Consider the following 17,928-nt stretch of genomic DNA (forward strand, 5'->3'; position numbering starts at 1 on the left):
GGGGTTTAGCTTACTTTCAGCTCTACGTCGGGATTTAGCTTACTTTCAGCTCTACGACGGGATTTAGCTTACTTTCAGCTCTACGTCGGGACGTGCGTTGGGCTCAACGTCGGGATTTAGCTTACTTTCAGCTCTACGTCGGGAGGTGCGTTGGGCTCTACGTCGGGATTTAGCTTACTTTCAGCTCTACGTCGGGACGTGCGTTGCGCTCTACGTCGGGATTTAGCTTACTTTCAGCTCTACGTCGGGACGGGCGTTGGGCTCTACGTCGGGATTTAGCTTACTTTCAGCTCTACGTCGGGACGGGCGTTGGGCTCTACGTCGGGACGGGCGTTGGGCTCTACGTCGGGACGGGCGTTGGGCTCTACGTCGGGACGGGCGTTGGGCTCTACGTCGGCATTTAGCTTACTTTCAGCTCTACGTCGGGACGTGCGTTGGGCTCTGCGTCGGGACGTGCGTTGGGCTCTGCGTCGGGACGTGCGTTGGGCTCTGCGTCGGGACGTGCGTTGGGCTCTGCGTCGGGACGTGCGTTGGGCTCTGCGTCGGGACGTGCGTTGGGCTCTACGTCTGTAGTTAGCTAACTTTCAGCTCTACGTCGGGACGTGCGTTGGGCTCTGCGTCGGGACGTGCGTTGGGCTCTGCGTCGGGACGTGCGTTGGGCTCTGCGTCGGGACGTGCGTTGGGCTCTGCGTCGGGACGTGCGTTGGGCTCTGCGTCGGGACGTGCGTTGGGCTCTGCGTCGGGATTTAGCTTACTTTCGGCTCTGCGTCGGGATTTAGCTTACTTTCGGCTCTGCGTCGGGATTTAGCTTACTTTCGGCTCTGCGTCGGGATTTAGCTTACTTTCGGCTCTACGTCGGGATTTAGCTTACTTTCGGCTCTACGTCGGGATTTAGCTTACTTTCGGCTCTACGTCGGGATTTAGCTTACTTTCGGCTCTACGTCGGGATTTAGCTTACTTTCGGCTCTACGTCGGGATTTAGCTTACTTTCGGCTCTACGTCGGGATTTAGCTTACTTTCGGCTCTACGTCGGGATTTAGCTTACTTTCGGCTCTACGTCGGGATTTAGCTTACTTTCGGCTCTACGTCGGGATTTAGCTTACTTTCGGCTCTACGTCGGGATTTTGCTTACTTTCGGCTCTACGTCGGGATTTTGCTTACTTTCGGCTCTACGTCGGGATTTAGCTTACTTTCGGCTCTACGTCTGTAGTTAGCTAACTTTCAGCTCTGCGTCGGGACGTGCGTTGGGCTCTGCGTCGGGACGTGCGTTGGGCTCTGCGTCGGGACGTGCGTTGGGCTCTGCGTCGGGACGTGCGTTGGGCTCTGCGTCGGGACGTGCGTTGGGCTCTACGTCGGGACGTGCGTTGGGCTCTACGTCGGGACGTGCGTTGGGCTCTACGTCGGGGTTTAGCTTACTTTCAGCTCTACGTCGGGATTTAGCTTACTTTCAGCTCTACGACGGGATGTAGCTTACTTTCAGCTCTACGTCGGGACGTGCGTTGGGCTCAACGTCGGGATTTAGCTTACTTTCAGCTCTACGTCGGGAGGTGCGTTGGGCTCTACGTCGGGATTTAGCTTACTTTCAGCTCTACGTCGGGACGTGCGTTGCGCTCTACGTCGGGATTTAGCTTACTTTCAGCTCTACGTCGGGACGGGCGTTGGGCTCTACGTCGGGATTTAGCTTACTTTCAGCTCTACGTCGGGACGGGCGTTGGGCTCTACGTCGGGACGGGCGTTGGGCTCTACGTCGGGACGGGCGTTGGGCTCTACGTCGGGACTGGCGTTGGGCTCTACGTCGGCATTTAGCTTACTTTCAGCTCTACGTCGGGACGTGCGTTGGGCTCTACGTCGGGACGTGCGTTGGGCTCTGCGTCGGGACGTGCGTTGGGCTCTGCGTCGGGACGTGCGTTGGGCAATGCGTCGGGACGTGCTTTGGGCTCTGCGTCGGGACGTGCGTTGGGCTCTGCGTCGGGACGTGCGTTGGGCTCTGCGTCGGGACGTGCGTTGGGCTCTGCGTCGGGACGTGCGTTGGGCTCTGCGTCGGGACGTGCGTTGGGCTCTGCGTCGGGACGTGCGTTGGGCTCTGCGTCGGGACGTGCGTTGGGCTCTGCGTCGGGACGTGCGTTGGGCTCTGCGTCGGGACGTGCGTTGGGCTCTGCGTCGGGACGTGCGTTGGGCTCTGCGTCGGGACGTGCGTTGGGCTCTACGTCTGTAGTTAGCTAACTTTCAGCTCTACGTCGGGACGTGCGTTGGGCTCTGCGTCGGGACGTGCGTTGGGCTCTGCGTCGGGACGTGCGTTGGGCTCTGCGTCGGGACGTGCGTTGGGCTCTGCGTCGGGACGTGCGTTGGGCTCTGCGTCGGGACGTGCGTTGGGCTCTGCGTCGGGATTTAGCTTACTTTCGGCTCTGCGTCGGGATTTAGCTTACTTTCGGCTCTGCGTCGGGATTTAGCTTACTTTCGGCTCTGCGTCGGGATTTAGCTTACTTTCGGCTCTACGTCGGGATTTAGCTTACTTTCGGCTCTACGTCGGGATTTAGCTTACTTTCGGCTCTACGTCGGGATTTAGCTTACTTTCGGCTCTACGTCGGGATTTAGCTTACTTTCGGCTCTACGTCGGGATTTAGCTTACTTTCGGCTCTACGTCGGGATTTAGCTTACTTTCGGCTCTACGTCGGGGTTTAGCTTACTTTCGGCTCTACGTCGGGATTTAGCTTACTTTCGGCTCTACGTCGGGATTTAGCTTACTTTCGGCTCTACGTCGGGATTTAGCTTACTTTCGGCTCTACGTCGGGACGTGCGTTGGGCTCTACGTCGGGACGTGCGTTGGGCTCTACGTCGGGACGTGCGTTGGGCTCTGCGTCGGGACGTGCGTTGGGCTCTACGTCTGTAGTTAGCTAACTTTCAGCTCTGCGTCGGGACGTGCATTGGGCTCTGCGTCGGGACGTGCGTTGGGCTCTGCGTCGGGACGTGCGTTGGGCTCTGCGTCGGGACGTGCGTTGGGCTCTGCGTCGGGACGTGCGTTGGGCTCTGCGTCGGGACGTGCGTTGGGCTCTGCGTCGGGACGTGCGTTGGGCTCTGCGTCGGGATTTAGCTTACTTTCGGCTCTACGTCGGGATTTAGCTTACTTTCGGCTCTACGTCGGGATTTAGCTTACTTTCGGCTCTACGTCGGGATTTAGCTTACTTTCGGCTCTACGTCGGGATTTAGCTTACTTTCGGCTCTACGTCGGGATTTAGCTTACTTTCGGCTCTACGTCGGGATTTAGCTTACTTTCGGCTCTACGTCGGGATTTAGCTTACTTTCGGCTCTACGTCGGGATTTAGCTTACTTTCGGCTCTACGTCGGGATTTAGCTTACTTTCGGCTCTACGTCGGGATTTAGCTTACTTTCGGCTCTACGTCGGGATTTAGCTTACTTTCGGCTCTACGTCGGGATTTAGCTTACTTTCGGCTCTACGTCGGGATTTAGCTTACTTTCGGCTCTACGTCGGGATTTAGCTTACTTTCGGCTCTACGTCGGGATTTAGCTTACTTTCGGCTCTACGTCGGGATTTTACTTACTTTCGGCTCTACGTCGGGATTTTGCTTACTTTCGGCTCTACGTCGGGATTTTGCTTACTTTCGGCTCTACGTCGGGATTTAGCTTACTTTCGGCTCTACGTCGGGATTTTGCTTACTTTCGGCTCTACGTCGGGATTTAGCTTACTTTCGGCTCTACGTCGGGATTTAGCTTACTTTCGGCTCTACGTCTGTAGTTAGCTAACTTTCAGCTCTGCGTCGGGACGTGCGTTGGGCTCTGCGTCGGGACGTGCGTTGGGCTCTGCGTCGGGACGTGCGTTGGGCTCTGCGTCGGGACGTGCGTTGGGCTCTGCGTCGGGACGTGCGTTGGGCTCTGCGTCGGGACGTGCGTTGGGCTCTGCGTCGGGACGTGCGTTGGGCTCTGCGTCGGGACGTGCGTTGGGCTCTGCGTCGGGACGTGCGTTGGGCTCTGCGTCGGGATTTAGCTTACTTTCGGCTCTACGTCGGGATTTAGCTTACTTTCGGCTCTACGTCGGGATTTAGCTTACTTTCGGCTCTACGTCGGGATTTAGCTTACTTTCGGCTCTACGTCGGGATTTAGCTTACTTTCGGCTCTACGTCGGGATTTAGCTTACTTTCGGCTCTACGTCGGGATTTAGCTTACTTTCGGCTCTACGTCGGGATTTAGCTTACTTTCGGCTCTACGTCGGGATTTAGCTTACTTTCGGCTCTACGTCGGGATTTAGCTTACTTTCGGCTCTACGTCGGGATTTAGCTTACTTTCGGCTCTACGTCGGGACGTGCGTTGGGCTCTACGTCGGGACGTGCGTTGGGCTCTACGTCGGGACGTGCGTTGGGCTCTACGTCGGGACGTGCGTTGGGCTCTACGTCGGGACGTGCGTTGGGCTCTACGTCGGGACGTGCGTTGGGCTCTACGTCGGGACGTGCGTTGGGCTCTACGTCTGTAGTTAGCTAACTTTCAGCTCTACGTCGGGACGTGCGTTGGGCTCTGCGTCGGGACGTGCGTTGGGCTCTGCGTCGGGACGTGCGTTGGGCTCTGCGTCGGGACGTGCGTTGGGCTCTGCGTCGGGACGTGCGTTGGGCTCTGCGTCGGGACGTGCGTTGGGCTCTGCGTCGGGACGTGCGTTGGGCTCTGCGTCGGGACGTGCGTTGGGCTGTGCGTCGGGACGTGCGTTGGGCTCTGCGTCGGGATTTAGCTTACTTTCAGCTCTACGTCGGGATTTAGCTTACTTTCAGCTCTACGTCGGGATTTAGCTTACTTTCGGCTCTACGTCGGGATTTAGCTTACTTTCAGCTCTACGTCGGGATTTAGCTTACTTTCAGCTCTACGTCGGGATTTAGCTTACTTTCAGCTCTACGTCGGGATTTAGCTTACTTTCAGCTCTACGTCGGGATTTAGCTTACTTTCAGCTCTACGTCGGGATTTAGCTTACTTTCAGCTCTACGTCGGGATTTAGCTTACTTTCAGCTCTACGTCGGGATTTAGCTTACTTTCAGCTCTACGTCGGGATTTAGCTTACTTTCAGCTCTACGTCGGGATTTAGCTTACTTTCAGCTCTACGTCGGGACGTGCGTTGGGCTCTACGTCGGGACGTGCGTTGGGCTCTACGTCTGTAGTTAGCTAACTTTCAGCTCTGCGTCGGGACGTGCGTTGGGCTCTGCGTCGGGACGTGCGTTGGGCTCTGCGTCGGGACGGGCGTTGGGCTCTGCGTCGGGACGGGCGTTGGGCTCTGCGTCGGGACGGGCGTTGGGCTCTGCGTCGGGACGGGCGTTGGGCTCTGCGTCGGGACGGGCGTTGGGCTCTGCGTCGGGACGGGCGTTGGGCTCTGCGTCGGGACGGGCGTTGGGCTCTGCGTCGGGACGGGCGTTGGGCTCTGCGTCGGGACGGGCGTTGGGCTCTGCGTCGGGATTTAGCTTACTTTCAGCTCTACGTCGGGATTTAGCTTACTTTCAGCTCTACGTCGGGATTTAGCTTACTTTCAGCTCTACGTCGGGATTTAGCTTACTTTCAGCTCTACGTCGGGATTTAGCTTTCTTTCAGCTCTACGTCGGGATTTAGCTTTCTTTCAGCTCTACGTCGGGATTTAGCTTTCTTTCAGCTCTACGTCGGGATTTAGCTTTCTTTCAGCTCTACGTCGGGACGTGCGTTGGGCTCTACGTCGGGATTTAGCTTACTTTCAGCTCTACGTCGGGATTTAGCTTACTTTCAGCTCTACGTCGGGATTTAGCTTACTTTCAGCTCTACGTCGGGACGTGCGTTGGGCTCTACGTCGGGATTTAGCTTACTTTCAGCTCTACGTCGGGACGTGCGTTGGGCTCTACGTCGGGATTTAGCTTACTTTCAGCTCTACGTCGGGATTTAGCTTACTTTCAGCTCTACGTCGGGATTTAGCTTACTTTCAGCTCTACGTCGGGACGTGCGTTGGGCTCTACGTCGGGATTTAGCTTACTTTCAGCTCTACGTCGGGACGTGCGTTGCGCTCTAAGTCGGGATTTAGCTTACTTTCAGCTCTACGTCGGGACGGGCGTTGGGCTCTACGTCGGGATTTAGCTTACTTTCAGCTCTACGTCGGGACGGGCTTTGGGCTCTACGTCGGGACGGGCGTTGGGCTCTACGTCGGGACGGGCGTTGGGCTCTACGTCGGGACGGGCGTTGGGCTCTACGTCGGGACGGGCGTTGGGCTCTACGTCGCCATTTAGCTTACTTTCAGCTCTACGTCGGGACGTGCGTTGGGCTCTGCGTCGGGACGTGCGTTGGGCTCTGCGTCGGGACGTGCGTTGGGCTCTGCGTCGGGACGTGCGTTGGGCTCTGCGTCGGGACGTGCGTTGGGCTCTGCGTCGGGACGTGCGTTGGGCTCTGCGTCGGGACGTGCGTTGGGCTCTGCGTCGGGACGTGCGTTGGGCTCTGCGTCGGGACGTGCGTTGGGCTCTGCGTCGGGACGTGCGTTGGGCTCTGCGTCGGGACGTGCGTTGGGCTCTGCGTCGGGACGTGCGTTGGGCTCTGCGTCGGGACGTGCGTTGGGCTCTACGTCTGTAGTTAGCTAACTTTCAGCTCTACGTCGGGACGTGCGTTGGGCTCTGCGTCGGGACGTGCGTTGGGCTCTGCGTCGGGACGTGCGTTGGGCTCTGCGTCGGGACGTGCGTTGGGCTCTGCGTCGGGACGTGCGTTGGGCTCTGCGTCGGGATTTAGCTTACTTTCGGCTCTACGTCGGGATTTAGCTTACTTTCGGCTCTACGTCGGGATTTAGCTTACTTTCGGCTCTACGTCGGGATTTAGCTTACTTTCGGCTCTACGTCGGGATTTAGCTTACTTTCGGCTCTACGTCGGGATTTAGCTTACTTTCGGCTCTACGTCGGGATTTAGCTTACTTTCGGCTCTACGTCGGGACGTGCGTTGGGCTCTACGTCGGGACGTGCGTTGGGCTCTACGTCGGGACGTGCGTTGGGCTCTGCGTCGGGACGTGCGTTGGGCTCTACGTCTGTAGTTAGCTAACTTTCAGCTCTGCGTCGGGACGTGCATTGGGCTCTGCGTCGGGACGTGCGTTGGGCTCTGCGTCGGGACGTGCGTTGGGCTCTGCGTCGGGACGTGCGTTGGGCTCTGCGTCGGGACGTGCGTTGGGCTCTGCGTCGGGACGTGCGTTGGGCTCTGCGTCGGGACGTGCGTTGGGCTCTGCGTCGGGACGTGCGTTGGGCTCTGCGTCGGGACGTGCGTTGGGCTCTGCGTCGGGATTTAGCTTACTTTCGGCTCTACGTCGGGATTTAGCTTACTTTCGGCTCTACGTCGGGATTTAGCTTACTTTCGGCTCTACGTCGGGATTTAGCTTACTTTCGGCTCTACGTCGGGATTTAGCTTACTTTCGGCTCTACGTCGGGATTTAGCTTACTTTCGGCTCTACGTCGGGATTTAGCTTACTTTCGGCTCTACGTCGGGATTTAGCTTACTTTCGGCTCTACGTCGGGATTTAGCTTACTTTCGGCTCTACGTCGGGATTTAGCTTACTTTCGGCTCTACGTCGGGATTTAGCTTACTTTCGGCTCTACGTCGGGATTTTGCTTACTTTCGGCTCTGCGTCGGGATTTTGCTTACTTTCGGCTCTGCGTCGGGATTTAGCTTACTTTCGGCTCTGCGTCGGGACGTGCGTTGGGCTCTGCGTCGGGACGTGCGTTGGGCTCTGCGTCGGGACGTGCGTTGGGCTCTGCGTCGGGACGTGCGTTGGGCTCTGCGTCGGGATTTAGCTTACTTTCGGCTCTACGTCGGGATTTAGCTTACTTTCGGCTCTACGTCGGGATTTAGCTTACTTTCGGCTCTACGTCGGGATTTAGCTTACTTTCGGCTCTACGTCGGGATTTAGCTTACTTTCGGCTCTACGTCGGGATTTAGCTTACTTTCGGCTCTACGTCGGGATTTAGCTTACTTTCGGCTCTACGTCGGGATTTAGCTTACTTTCGGCTCTACGTCGGGATTTAGCTTACTTTCGGCTCTACGTCGGGATTTAGCTTACTTTCGGCTCTACGTCGGGATTTAGCTTACTTTCGGCTCTACGTCGGGACGTGCGTTGGGCTCTACGTCGGGACGTGCGTTGGGCTCTACGTCGGGACGTGCGTTGGGCTCTGCGTCGGGACGTGCGTTGGGCTCTGCGTCGGGACGTGCGTTGGGCTCTGCGTCGGGACGTGCGTTGGGCTCTGCGTCGGGACGTGCGTTGGGCTCTGCGTCGGGACGTGCGTTGGGCTCTGCGTCGGGACGTGCGTTGGGCTCTGCGTCGGGACGTGCGTTGGGCTCTGCGTCGGGACGTGCGTTGGGCTCTGCGTCGGGACGTGCGTTGGGCTGTGCGTCGGGACGTGCGTTGGGCTCTGCGTCGGGATTTAGCTTACTTTCAGCTCTACGTCGGGATTTAGCTTACTTTCAGCTCTACGTCGGGATTTAGCTTACTTTCAGCTCTACGTCGGGATTTAGCTTACTTTCAGCTCTACGTCGGGATTTAGCTTACTTTCAGCTCTACGTCGGGATTTAGCTTACTTTCAGCTCTACGTCGGGATTTAGCTTACTTTCAGCTCTACGTCGGGATTTAGCTTACTTTCAGCTCTACGTCGGGATTTAGCTTACTTTCAGCTCTACGTCGGGATTTAGCTTACTTTCAGCTCTACGTCGGGATTTAGCTTACTTTCAGCTCTACGTCGGGATTTAGCTTACTTTCAGCTCTACGTCGGGATTTAGCTTACTTTCAGCTCTACGTCGGGACGTGCGTTGGGCTCTACGTCGGGACGTGCGTTGGGCTCTACGTCTGTAGTTAGCTAACTTTCAGCTCTGCGTCGGGACGTGCGTTGGGCTCTGCGTCGGGACGTGCGTTGGGCTCTGCGTCGGGACGGGCGTTGGGCTCTGCGTCGGGACGGGCGTTGGGCTCTGCGTCGGGACGGGCGTTGGGCTCTGCGTCGGGACGTGCGTTGGGCTGTGCGTCGGGACGTGCGTTGGGCTCTGCGTCGGGATTTAGCTTACTTTCAGCTCTACGTCGGGATTTAGCTTACTTTCAGCTCTACGTCGGGATTTAGCTTACTTTCAGCTCTACGTCGGGATTTAGCTTACTTTCAGCTCTACGTCGGGATTTAGCTTACTTTCAGCTCTACGTCGGGATTTAGCTTACTTTCAGCTCTACGTCGGGATTTAGCTTACTTTCAGCTCTACGTCGGGATTTAGCTTACTTTCAGCTCTACGTCGGGATTTAGCTTACTTTCAGCTCTACGTCGGGATTTAGCTTACTTTCAGCTCTACGTCGGGACGTGCGTTGGGCTCTACGTCGGGACGTGCGTTGGGCTCTACGTCGGGACGTGCGTTGGGCTCTACGTCTGTAGTTAGCTAACTTTCAGCTCTGCGTCGGGACGTGCGTTGGGCTCTGCGTCGGGACGGGCGTTGGGCTCTGCGTCGGGACGGGCGTTGGGCTCTGCGTCGGGACGGGCGTTGGGCTCTGCGTCGGGACGGGCGTTGGGCTCTGCGTCGGGACGGGCGTTGGGCTCTGCGTCGGGACGGGCGTTGGGCTCTGCGTCGGGACGGGCGTTGGGCTCTGCGTCGGGACGGGCGTTGGGCTCTGCGTCGGGATTTAGCTTACTTTCAGCTCTACGTCGGGATTTAGCTTACTTTCAGCTCTACGTCGGGATTTAGCTTACTTTCAGCTCTACGTCGGGATTTAGCTTACTTTCAGCTCTACGTCGGGATTTAGCTTACTTTCAGCTCTACGTCGGGATTTAGCTTACTTTCAGCTCTACGTCGGGATTTAGCTTACTTTCAGCTCTACGTCGGGATTTAGCTTACTTTCAGCTCTACGTCGGGATTTAGCTTACTTTCAGCTCTACGTCGGGATTTAGCTTACTTTCAGCTCTACGTCGGGATTTAGCTTACTTTCAGCTCTACGTCGGGATTTAGCTTACTTTCAGCTCTACGTCGGGACGTGCGTTGGGCTCTACGTCGGGATTTAGCTTACTTTCAGCTCTACGTCGGGATTTAGCTTACTTTCAGCTCTACGTCGGGACGTGCGTTGGGCTCTACGTCGGGATTTAGCTTACTTTCAGCTCTACGTCGGGATTTAGCTTACTTTCAGCTCTACGTCGGGATGTGCGTTGGGCTCTACGTCGGGATTTAGCTTACTTTCAGCTCTACGTCGGGATTTAGCTTACTTTCAGCTCTACGTCGGGACGTGCGTTGGGCTCTACGTCGGGATTTAGCTTACTTTCAGCTCTACGTCGGGATTTAGCTTACTTTCAGCTCTACGTCGGGACGTGCGTTGGGCTCTACGTCGGGATTTAGCTTACTTTCAGCTCTACGTCGGGACGTGCGTTGGGCTCTACGTCGGGATTTAGCTTACTTTCAGCTCTACGTCGGGATTTAGCTTACTTTCAGCTCTACGTCGGGATTTAGCTTACTTTCAGCTCTACGTCGGGATTTAGCTTACTTTCAGCTCTACGTCGGGACGTGTGTTGGGCTCTACGTCGGGATTTAGCTTACTTTCAGCTCTACGTCGGGATTTAGCTTACTTTCAGCTCTACGTCGGGACGTGCGTTGGGCTCTACGTCGGGATTTAGCTTACTTTCAGCTCTACGTCGGGATTTAGCTTACTTTCAGCTCTACGTCGGGATTTAGCTTACTTTCAGCTCTACGTCGGGATTTAGCTTACTTTCAGCTCTACGTCGGGATTTAGCTTACTTTCAGCTCTACGTCGGGACGTGTGTTGGGCTCTACGTCGGGATTTAGCTTACTTTCAGCTCTACGTCGGGATTTAGCTTACTTTCAGCTCTACGTCGGGACGTGCGTTGGGCTCTACATCGGGATTTAGCTTACTTTCAGCTCTACGTCGGGACGTGCGTTGGGCTCTACGTCGGGATTTAGCTTACTTTCAGCTCTACGTCGGGACGTGCGTTGGGCTCTACGTCGGGATTTAGCTTACTTTCAGCTCTACGTCGGGACGTGCGTTGGGCTCTACGTCGGGATTTAGCTTACTTTCAGCTCTACGTCGGGACGTGCGTTGGCCTCTACGTCTGTAGTTAGCTAACTTTCAGCTCTACGTCGGGACGTGCCTTGGGCTCTACGTCGGGACGTGCCTTGGGCTCTACGTCGGGACGTGCCTTGGGCTCTACGTCGGGACGTGCCTTGGGCTCTACGTCGGGACGTGCCTTGGGCTCTACGTCGGGACGTGCCTTGGGCTCTACGTCGGGACGTGCCTTGGGCTCTACGTCGGGACGTGCCTTGGGCTCTACGTCGGGACGTGCCTTGGGCTCTACGTCGGGACGTGCCTTGGGCTCTACGTCGGGACGTGCCTTGGGCTCTACGTCGGGACGTGCCTTGGGCTCTACGTCGGGACGTGCCTTGGGCTCTACGTCGGGACGTGCCTTGGGCTCTACGTCGGGACGTGCCTTGGGCTCTACGTCGGGACGTGCCTTGGGCTCTACGTCGGGACGTGCCTTGGGCTCTACGTCGGGACGTGCCTTGGGCTCTACGTCTGTAGTTAGCTAACTTTCAGCTCTACGTCTGGACGTGCGTTGGGCTCTACGTCGGGATTTAGCTTACTTTCGGCTCTACGTCGGGATTTAGCTTACTTTCGGCTCTACGTCGGGATTTAGCTTACTTTCGGCTCTACGTCGGGATTTAGCTTACTTTCGGCTCTACGTCGGGATTTAGCTTACTTTCGGCTCTACGTCGGGATTTAGCTTACTTTCGGCTCTACGTCGGGATTTAGCTTACTTTCGGCTCTACGTCGGGATTTAGCTTACTTTCGGCTCTACGTCGGGATTTAGCTTACTTTCGGCTCTACGTCGGGACGTGCGTTGGCCTCTACGTCTGTAGTTAGCTAACTTTCAGCTCTACGTCGGGACGTGCGTTGGGCTCTACGTCGGGACGTGCGTTGGGCTCTACGTCGGGATTTAGCTTACTTTCGGCTCTACGTCGGGACGTGCGTTGGCCTCTACGTCTGTAGTTAGCTAACTTTCAGCTCTACGTCGGGACGTGCGTTGGGCTCTACGTCGGGACGTGCGTTGGCCTCTACGTCGGGATTTAGCTTACTTTGGGCTCTACGTCGGGACGTGCGTTGGGCTCTACGTCGGGATTTAGCTTACTTTCGGCTCTACGTCGGGATTTAGCTTACTTTCAGCTCTACGTCGGGATTTAGCTTACTTTCAGCTCTACGTCGGGACGTAGCTTACTTTCAGCTCTACTTCGGGACGTAGCTTACTTTCAGGTCTACGTCGGGACGTGCGTTGGGCTCTGCGTCGGGATTTAGCTTACTTTCAGCTCTCCGTCGGGACGTGCGTTGGGCTCTGCGTCGGGACTTAGCTTACTTTCAGCTCTCCGTCGGGACGTGCGTTGGGCTCTGCGTCGGGACTTAGCTTACTTTCAGCTCTCCGTCGGGACGTGCGTTGGGCTCTGCGTCGGGACTTAGCTTACTTTCAGCTCTCCTTCGGGACGTGCGTTGGGCTCTGCGTCGGGACGTGCGTTGGGCTCTGCGTCGGGACGTGCGTTGGGCTCTGCGTCGGGACGTGCGTTGGGCTCTGCGTCGGGACGTGCGTTGGGCTCTGCGTCGGGACGTGCGTTGGGCTCTGCGTCGGGACGTGCGTTGGGCTCTGCGTCGGGACGTGCGTTGGCCTCTGCGTCGGGACGTGCGTTGGCCTCTGCGTCGGGACGTGCGTTGGGCTCTGCGTCGGGATTTAGCTTACTTTCAGCTCTACGTCGGGATTTAGCTTACTTTCAGCTCTACGTCGGGATTTAGCTTACTTTCAGCTCTACGTCGGGATTTAGCTTACTTTCAGCTCTACGTCGGGATTTAGCTTACTTTCAGCTCTAAGTCGGGATTTAGCTTACTTTCAGCTCTACGTCGGGACGTGCGTTGGCCTCTACGTCTGTAGTTAGCTACCTTTCAGCTCTACGTCGGGACGTGCGTTGGCCTCTACGTCTGTAGTTAGCTACCTTTCAGCTCTACGTCGGGACGTGCGTTGGGCTCTACGTCGGGACGTGCGTTGGGCTCTACGTCGGGACGTGCGTTGGGCTCTACGTCGGGACGTGCGTTGGGCTCTACGTCGGGACGTGCGTTGGGCTCTACGTCGGGACGTGCGTTGGGCTCTACGTCGGGACGTGCGTTGGGCTCTACGTCGGGACGTGCGTTGGGCTCTACGTCGGGACGTGCGTTGGGCTCTACGTCGGGACGTGCGTTGGGCGCTACTTCGGGATTTAGCTTACTTTCAGCTCTACGTCGGGACGTGCGTTGGGCGCTACGTCGGGACGTGCGTTGGGCGCTACGTCGGGACGTGCGTTGGGCGCTACGTCGGGACGTGCGTTGGGCGCTACGTCGGGACGTGCGTTGGGCGCTACGTCGGGTTTTAGCTTACTTTCAGCTCTACGTCGGGACGAGCGTTGGGGTCTACGTCGGGACGTGCGGTGGGCTCTACGTCGGGACGTGTGTGGGCTCTACGTCGGGACGTGCGGTGGGCTCTACGTCGGGACGTGCGTTGGGCTCTATGTCGCGATTTAGCTTACTTTCAGCTCTACGTCGGGACGTGCGTTGGCCTCTACGTCGGGACGTGCGTTGGCCTCTACGTCGGGACGTGCGTTGGCCTCTACGTCGGGATTTAGCTTACTTTGAGCTCTACGTCGGGACGTGCGTTGGGCTCTACGGCGGGACGTGTGTTGGGCTCTACGTCGGGACGTGCGTTGGGCTCTACATCTGTAGTTAGCTAACTTTCAGCTCTACGTCGGGCCGTGCGTTGTCCTCTACGTCGAGACGTGCGTTGGCCTCTAAGTCGGGACGTGCGTTGGCCTCTACGTCGGGACGTGCGTCGGGCTCTACGTCGGGATTTAGCTTACTTTCAGCTCTACGTCGGGACGTGCGTTGGCCTCTACGTCGGGACGTGCGTTGGGCTCTACGTCGGGACGTGCGTTGGCCTCTACGTCGGGATTTAGCTTACTTTCAGCTCTACGTCGGGACGTGCGTTGGGCTCTACGTCGGGACGTGCGTTGGGCTCTACGTCGGGACGTGCGTTGGGCTCTACGTCGGGACACGCGTTGGGCTCTACGTCGGGACGTGCGTTGGGCTCTACGTCGGGACGTGCGTTGGGCTCTACGTCGGGACACGCGTTGGGCTCTACGTCGGGACGTGCGTTGGGCTCTACGTCGGGACGTGCGTTGGGCTCTACGTCGGGATTTAGCTAACTTTGAGCTCTACGTCGGGACGTGCGTTGGGCTCTACGTCGGGACGTGCGTTGGGCTCTACGTCGGGACGTACGTTGGGCGCTACGTCGGGATTTAGCTTACTTTCAGCTCTACGTCGGGACGTGCGTTGGGCTCTACGTCGGGATTTAGCTTACTTTCAGCTCTACGTCGGGACGTGCTTTGGGCTCTACGTCGGGACGTGCTTTGGGCTCTACGTCGGGACGTGCGTTGGGCTCTACGTCGGGATTTAGCTTACTTTCAGCTCTACGTCGGGACGTGCGTTGGCCTCTACGTCGGGATTTAGCTTACTTCAGCTCTACGTCGGGACGTGCGTTGGCCTCTACGTCGGGACGTGCGTTGGGCTCTACGTCGGGACGTGCGTTGGGCTCTACGTCGGGACGTGCGTTGGGCTCTACGTCGGGACGTGCGTTGGGCTCTACGTCGGGACGTGCGTTGGGCTCAACGTCGGGATTTAGCTTACTTTCAGCTCTACATCGGGACGTGCGTTGGGCTCAACGTCGGGATTTAGCTTACTTTCAGCTCTACATCGGGACGTGCGTTGGGCGCTACGTCGGGACGTGCGCTGGCCTCTACGTCGGGACGTGCGTTGGGCTCTACGTCGGGATTTAGCTTACTTTCAGCTCTACGTCGGGACGTGCGTTTGGCTCTACGTCAGGATTTAGCTTACTTTCAGCTCTACGTCGGGACGTGCGTTGGGCTCTACGTCGGGACGTGCGTTGGGCTCTACGTCGGGACGTGCGTTGGGCTCTACGTCGGGATTTAGCTAACTTTCAGCTCTACGTCGGGACGTGCGCTGGGCTCTACGTCGGGACGTGCGTTGGGCTCTACGTCGGGACGTGCGTTGGGCTCTACGTCGGGACGTGCGTTGGGCTCTACATCGGGATTTAGCTTACTTTCAGCTCTACGTCGGGACATGCGTTGGGCTCTACGTCGGGACGTGCGTTGGCCTCTACGTCGGGACGTGCGTTGGCCTCTACGTCGGGACGTGCGTTGGCCTCTACGTCGGGACGTGCTTTGGCCTCTACGTCGGGACGTGCGTTGGCCTCTACGTCGGGACGTGCTTTGGCCTCTACGTCGGGACGTGCTTTGGCCTCTACGTCGGGATTTACCTTACTTTCAGCTCTACGTCGGGACGAGCGTTGGGCTCTACGTCGGGACGAGCGTTGGGCTCTACGTCGGGACGTGCGGTGGGCTCTACGTCGGGACGTGCGGTGGGCTCTACGTCGGGACGTGCGTTGGGCTCTACGTCGCGATTTAGCTTACTTTCAGCTCTACGTCGGGACGTGCTTTGGCCTCTACGTCGGGACGTGCGTTGGCCTCTACGTCGAGACGTGCGTTGGCCTATAAGTCGGGACGTGCGTTGGCCTCTACGTCGAGACGTGCGTTGGCCTATAAGTCGGGACGTGCGTTGGCCTCTACGTCGGGACGTGCGTCGGGCTCTACGTCGGGATTTAGCTTACTTTCAGCTCTACGTCGGGACGTGCGTTGGCCTCTACGTCGGGACGTGCGTTGGCCTCTACGTCGGGACGTGCGTTGGCCTCTACGTCGGGACGTGCGTTGGCCTCTACGTCGGGACGTGCGTTGGGCTCTACGTCGGGACGTGCGTTGGCCTCTACGTCGGGATTTAACTTACTTTCAGCTCTACGTCGGGACGTGCGTTGGGCTCTACGTCGGGACGTGCGTTGGGCTCTACGTCGGGACACGCGTTGGGCTCTACGTCGGGACGCGCGTTGGGCTCTACGTCTGTAGTTAGCTAACTTTCAGCTCTACGTCTGGACGCGCGTTGGGCAATTCGTCTGTAGTTAGCTAACTTTCAGCTCTACGTCGGGACGTGCGTTGGGCTCTACGTCTGTAGTTAGCTAACTTTCAGCTCTACGTCGGGACGTGCGTTGGGCGCTACGTCGGGACGTGCGTTGGGCGCTACGTCGGGATTTAGCTTACTTTCAGCTCTACGTCGGGACGTGCGTTGGCCTCTACGTCGGGACGTGCGTTGGCCTCTACGTCGGGACGTGCGTTGGGCTCTACGTCTGTAGTTAGCTAACTTTCAGCTCTACGTCGGGACGTGCGTCGGGCTCTACGTCGGGACGTGCGTCGGGCTCTACGTCGGGATTTAGCTTACTTTCAGCTCTACGTCGGGACGTGCGTTGGGCTGTACGTCGGGACGTGCGTTGGCCTCTACGTCGGGATTTAGCTTACTTTCAGCTCTACGTCGGGACGTGCGTTGAGCTCTACGTCGGGACGTGCGTTGGGCTCCACGTCGGGACGTGCGTTGGCCTCTACGTCGGGATTTAGCTTACTTTGAGCTCCACGTCGGGACGTTCGTTGGGCTCTACGTCGGGACGTGCGTTGGACTCTATGTCGGGACGTGCGTTGGGCTCTACGTCTGTAGTTAGCTAACTTTCAGCTCTACGTAGGGACGTGCGTTGGGCTCTACGTCTGTAGTTAGCTAACTTTCAGCTCTACGTCGGGATGTGCGTTGGGCTCTACGTCGGGATTTAGCTTACTTTCAGCTCTACGTCGGGACGTGCGTTGGGCTCTACGTCGTTACGTGCGTTGGGCTCCACGTCTGTAGTTAGCTAACTTTCAGCTCTTCGTCGGGACGTGCGTTGGGCGCTACGTCGGGACGTGCGTTGGCCTCTACGTCGGGACGTGCGTTGGCCTCTGCGTCGGGATTTAGCTTACTTTCAGCTCTACGTCGGTATGTGCGTTGGGCGCTACGTCGGGACGTGCGTTGGGCTCTACGTCGGGACGTGCGTTGGGCTCTACGTCGGGACGTGCGTTGGGCTCTACGTCGGGATTTAGCTTACTTTCAGCTCTACAACGGGACGTGCGTTGGGCTCTACGTTGGGACGTGCGTTGGGCTCTACGTCGGGACGTGCGCTGGGCTCTACGTCTGCAGTTAGCTAACTTTCAGCTCTACGTCGGGACGTGCGTTTGGCGCTACGTCGGGACGTGCGTTGGGCTCTACGTCGGGACGTGCGTTGGGCTCTACGTCGGGACGTGCGTTGGGCTCTACGTCGGGATTTAGCTTACTTTCAGCTCTACGTCGGGACGTGCGTTGGGCTCTACGTCGGGACATGCGTTGGGCTCTACGTCGGGACATGCGTTGGGCTCTACGTCGGGACGTGCTTTGGCCTCTACGTCGGGACGTGCGTTGGCCTCTACGTCGGGATTTAGCTTACTTTCAGCTCTACGTCGGGACGTGCGTTGGGCGCTACGTCGGGATTTAGCTTACTTTCAGCTCTACGTCGGGACGTGCGTTGGGCACTACGTCGGGACGTGCGGTGGGCTCTACGTCGGGACGTGCATTGGGCTCTACGTCGGGACGTGCGTTGGGCTCTACGTCGGGATTTAGCTTACTTTCAGCTCTACGTCGGGACGTGCGTTGGCCTTTATGTCGGGACGTGCGTTGGTTCTACGTCGGGACGTGCGTTGGGCTCTACGTCGGGACGTGCGTTGGGCTCTACGTCAGGATTTAGCTTACTTTCAGCTCTATGTCGGGAGGTGCGTTGGCCTCTACGTCGGGACGTGCGTTGGCCTCTGCGTCGGGATTTAGCTTACTTTAATCTCTACGTCGGTATGTGCGTTGGGCGCTACGTCGGGACGTGCGCTGGGCGCTACGTCGGGACGTGCGTTGGGCTCTACGTCGGGACGCGCGTTGGGCTCTACGTCGGGACGCGCGTT

Source organism: Leptosomus discolor, chromosome 18 (genome assembly GCF_034619465.1).
Source record: "Leptosomus discolor isolate bLepDis1 chromosome 18, bLepDis1.hap2, whole genome shotgun sequence".
NCBI classification, from domain to species: domain Eukaryota; kingdom Metazoa; phylum Chordata; class Aves; order Leptosomiformes; family Leptosomidae; genus Leptosomus; species Leptosomus discolor.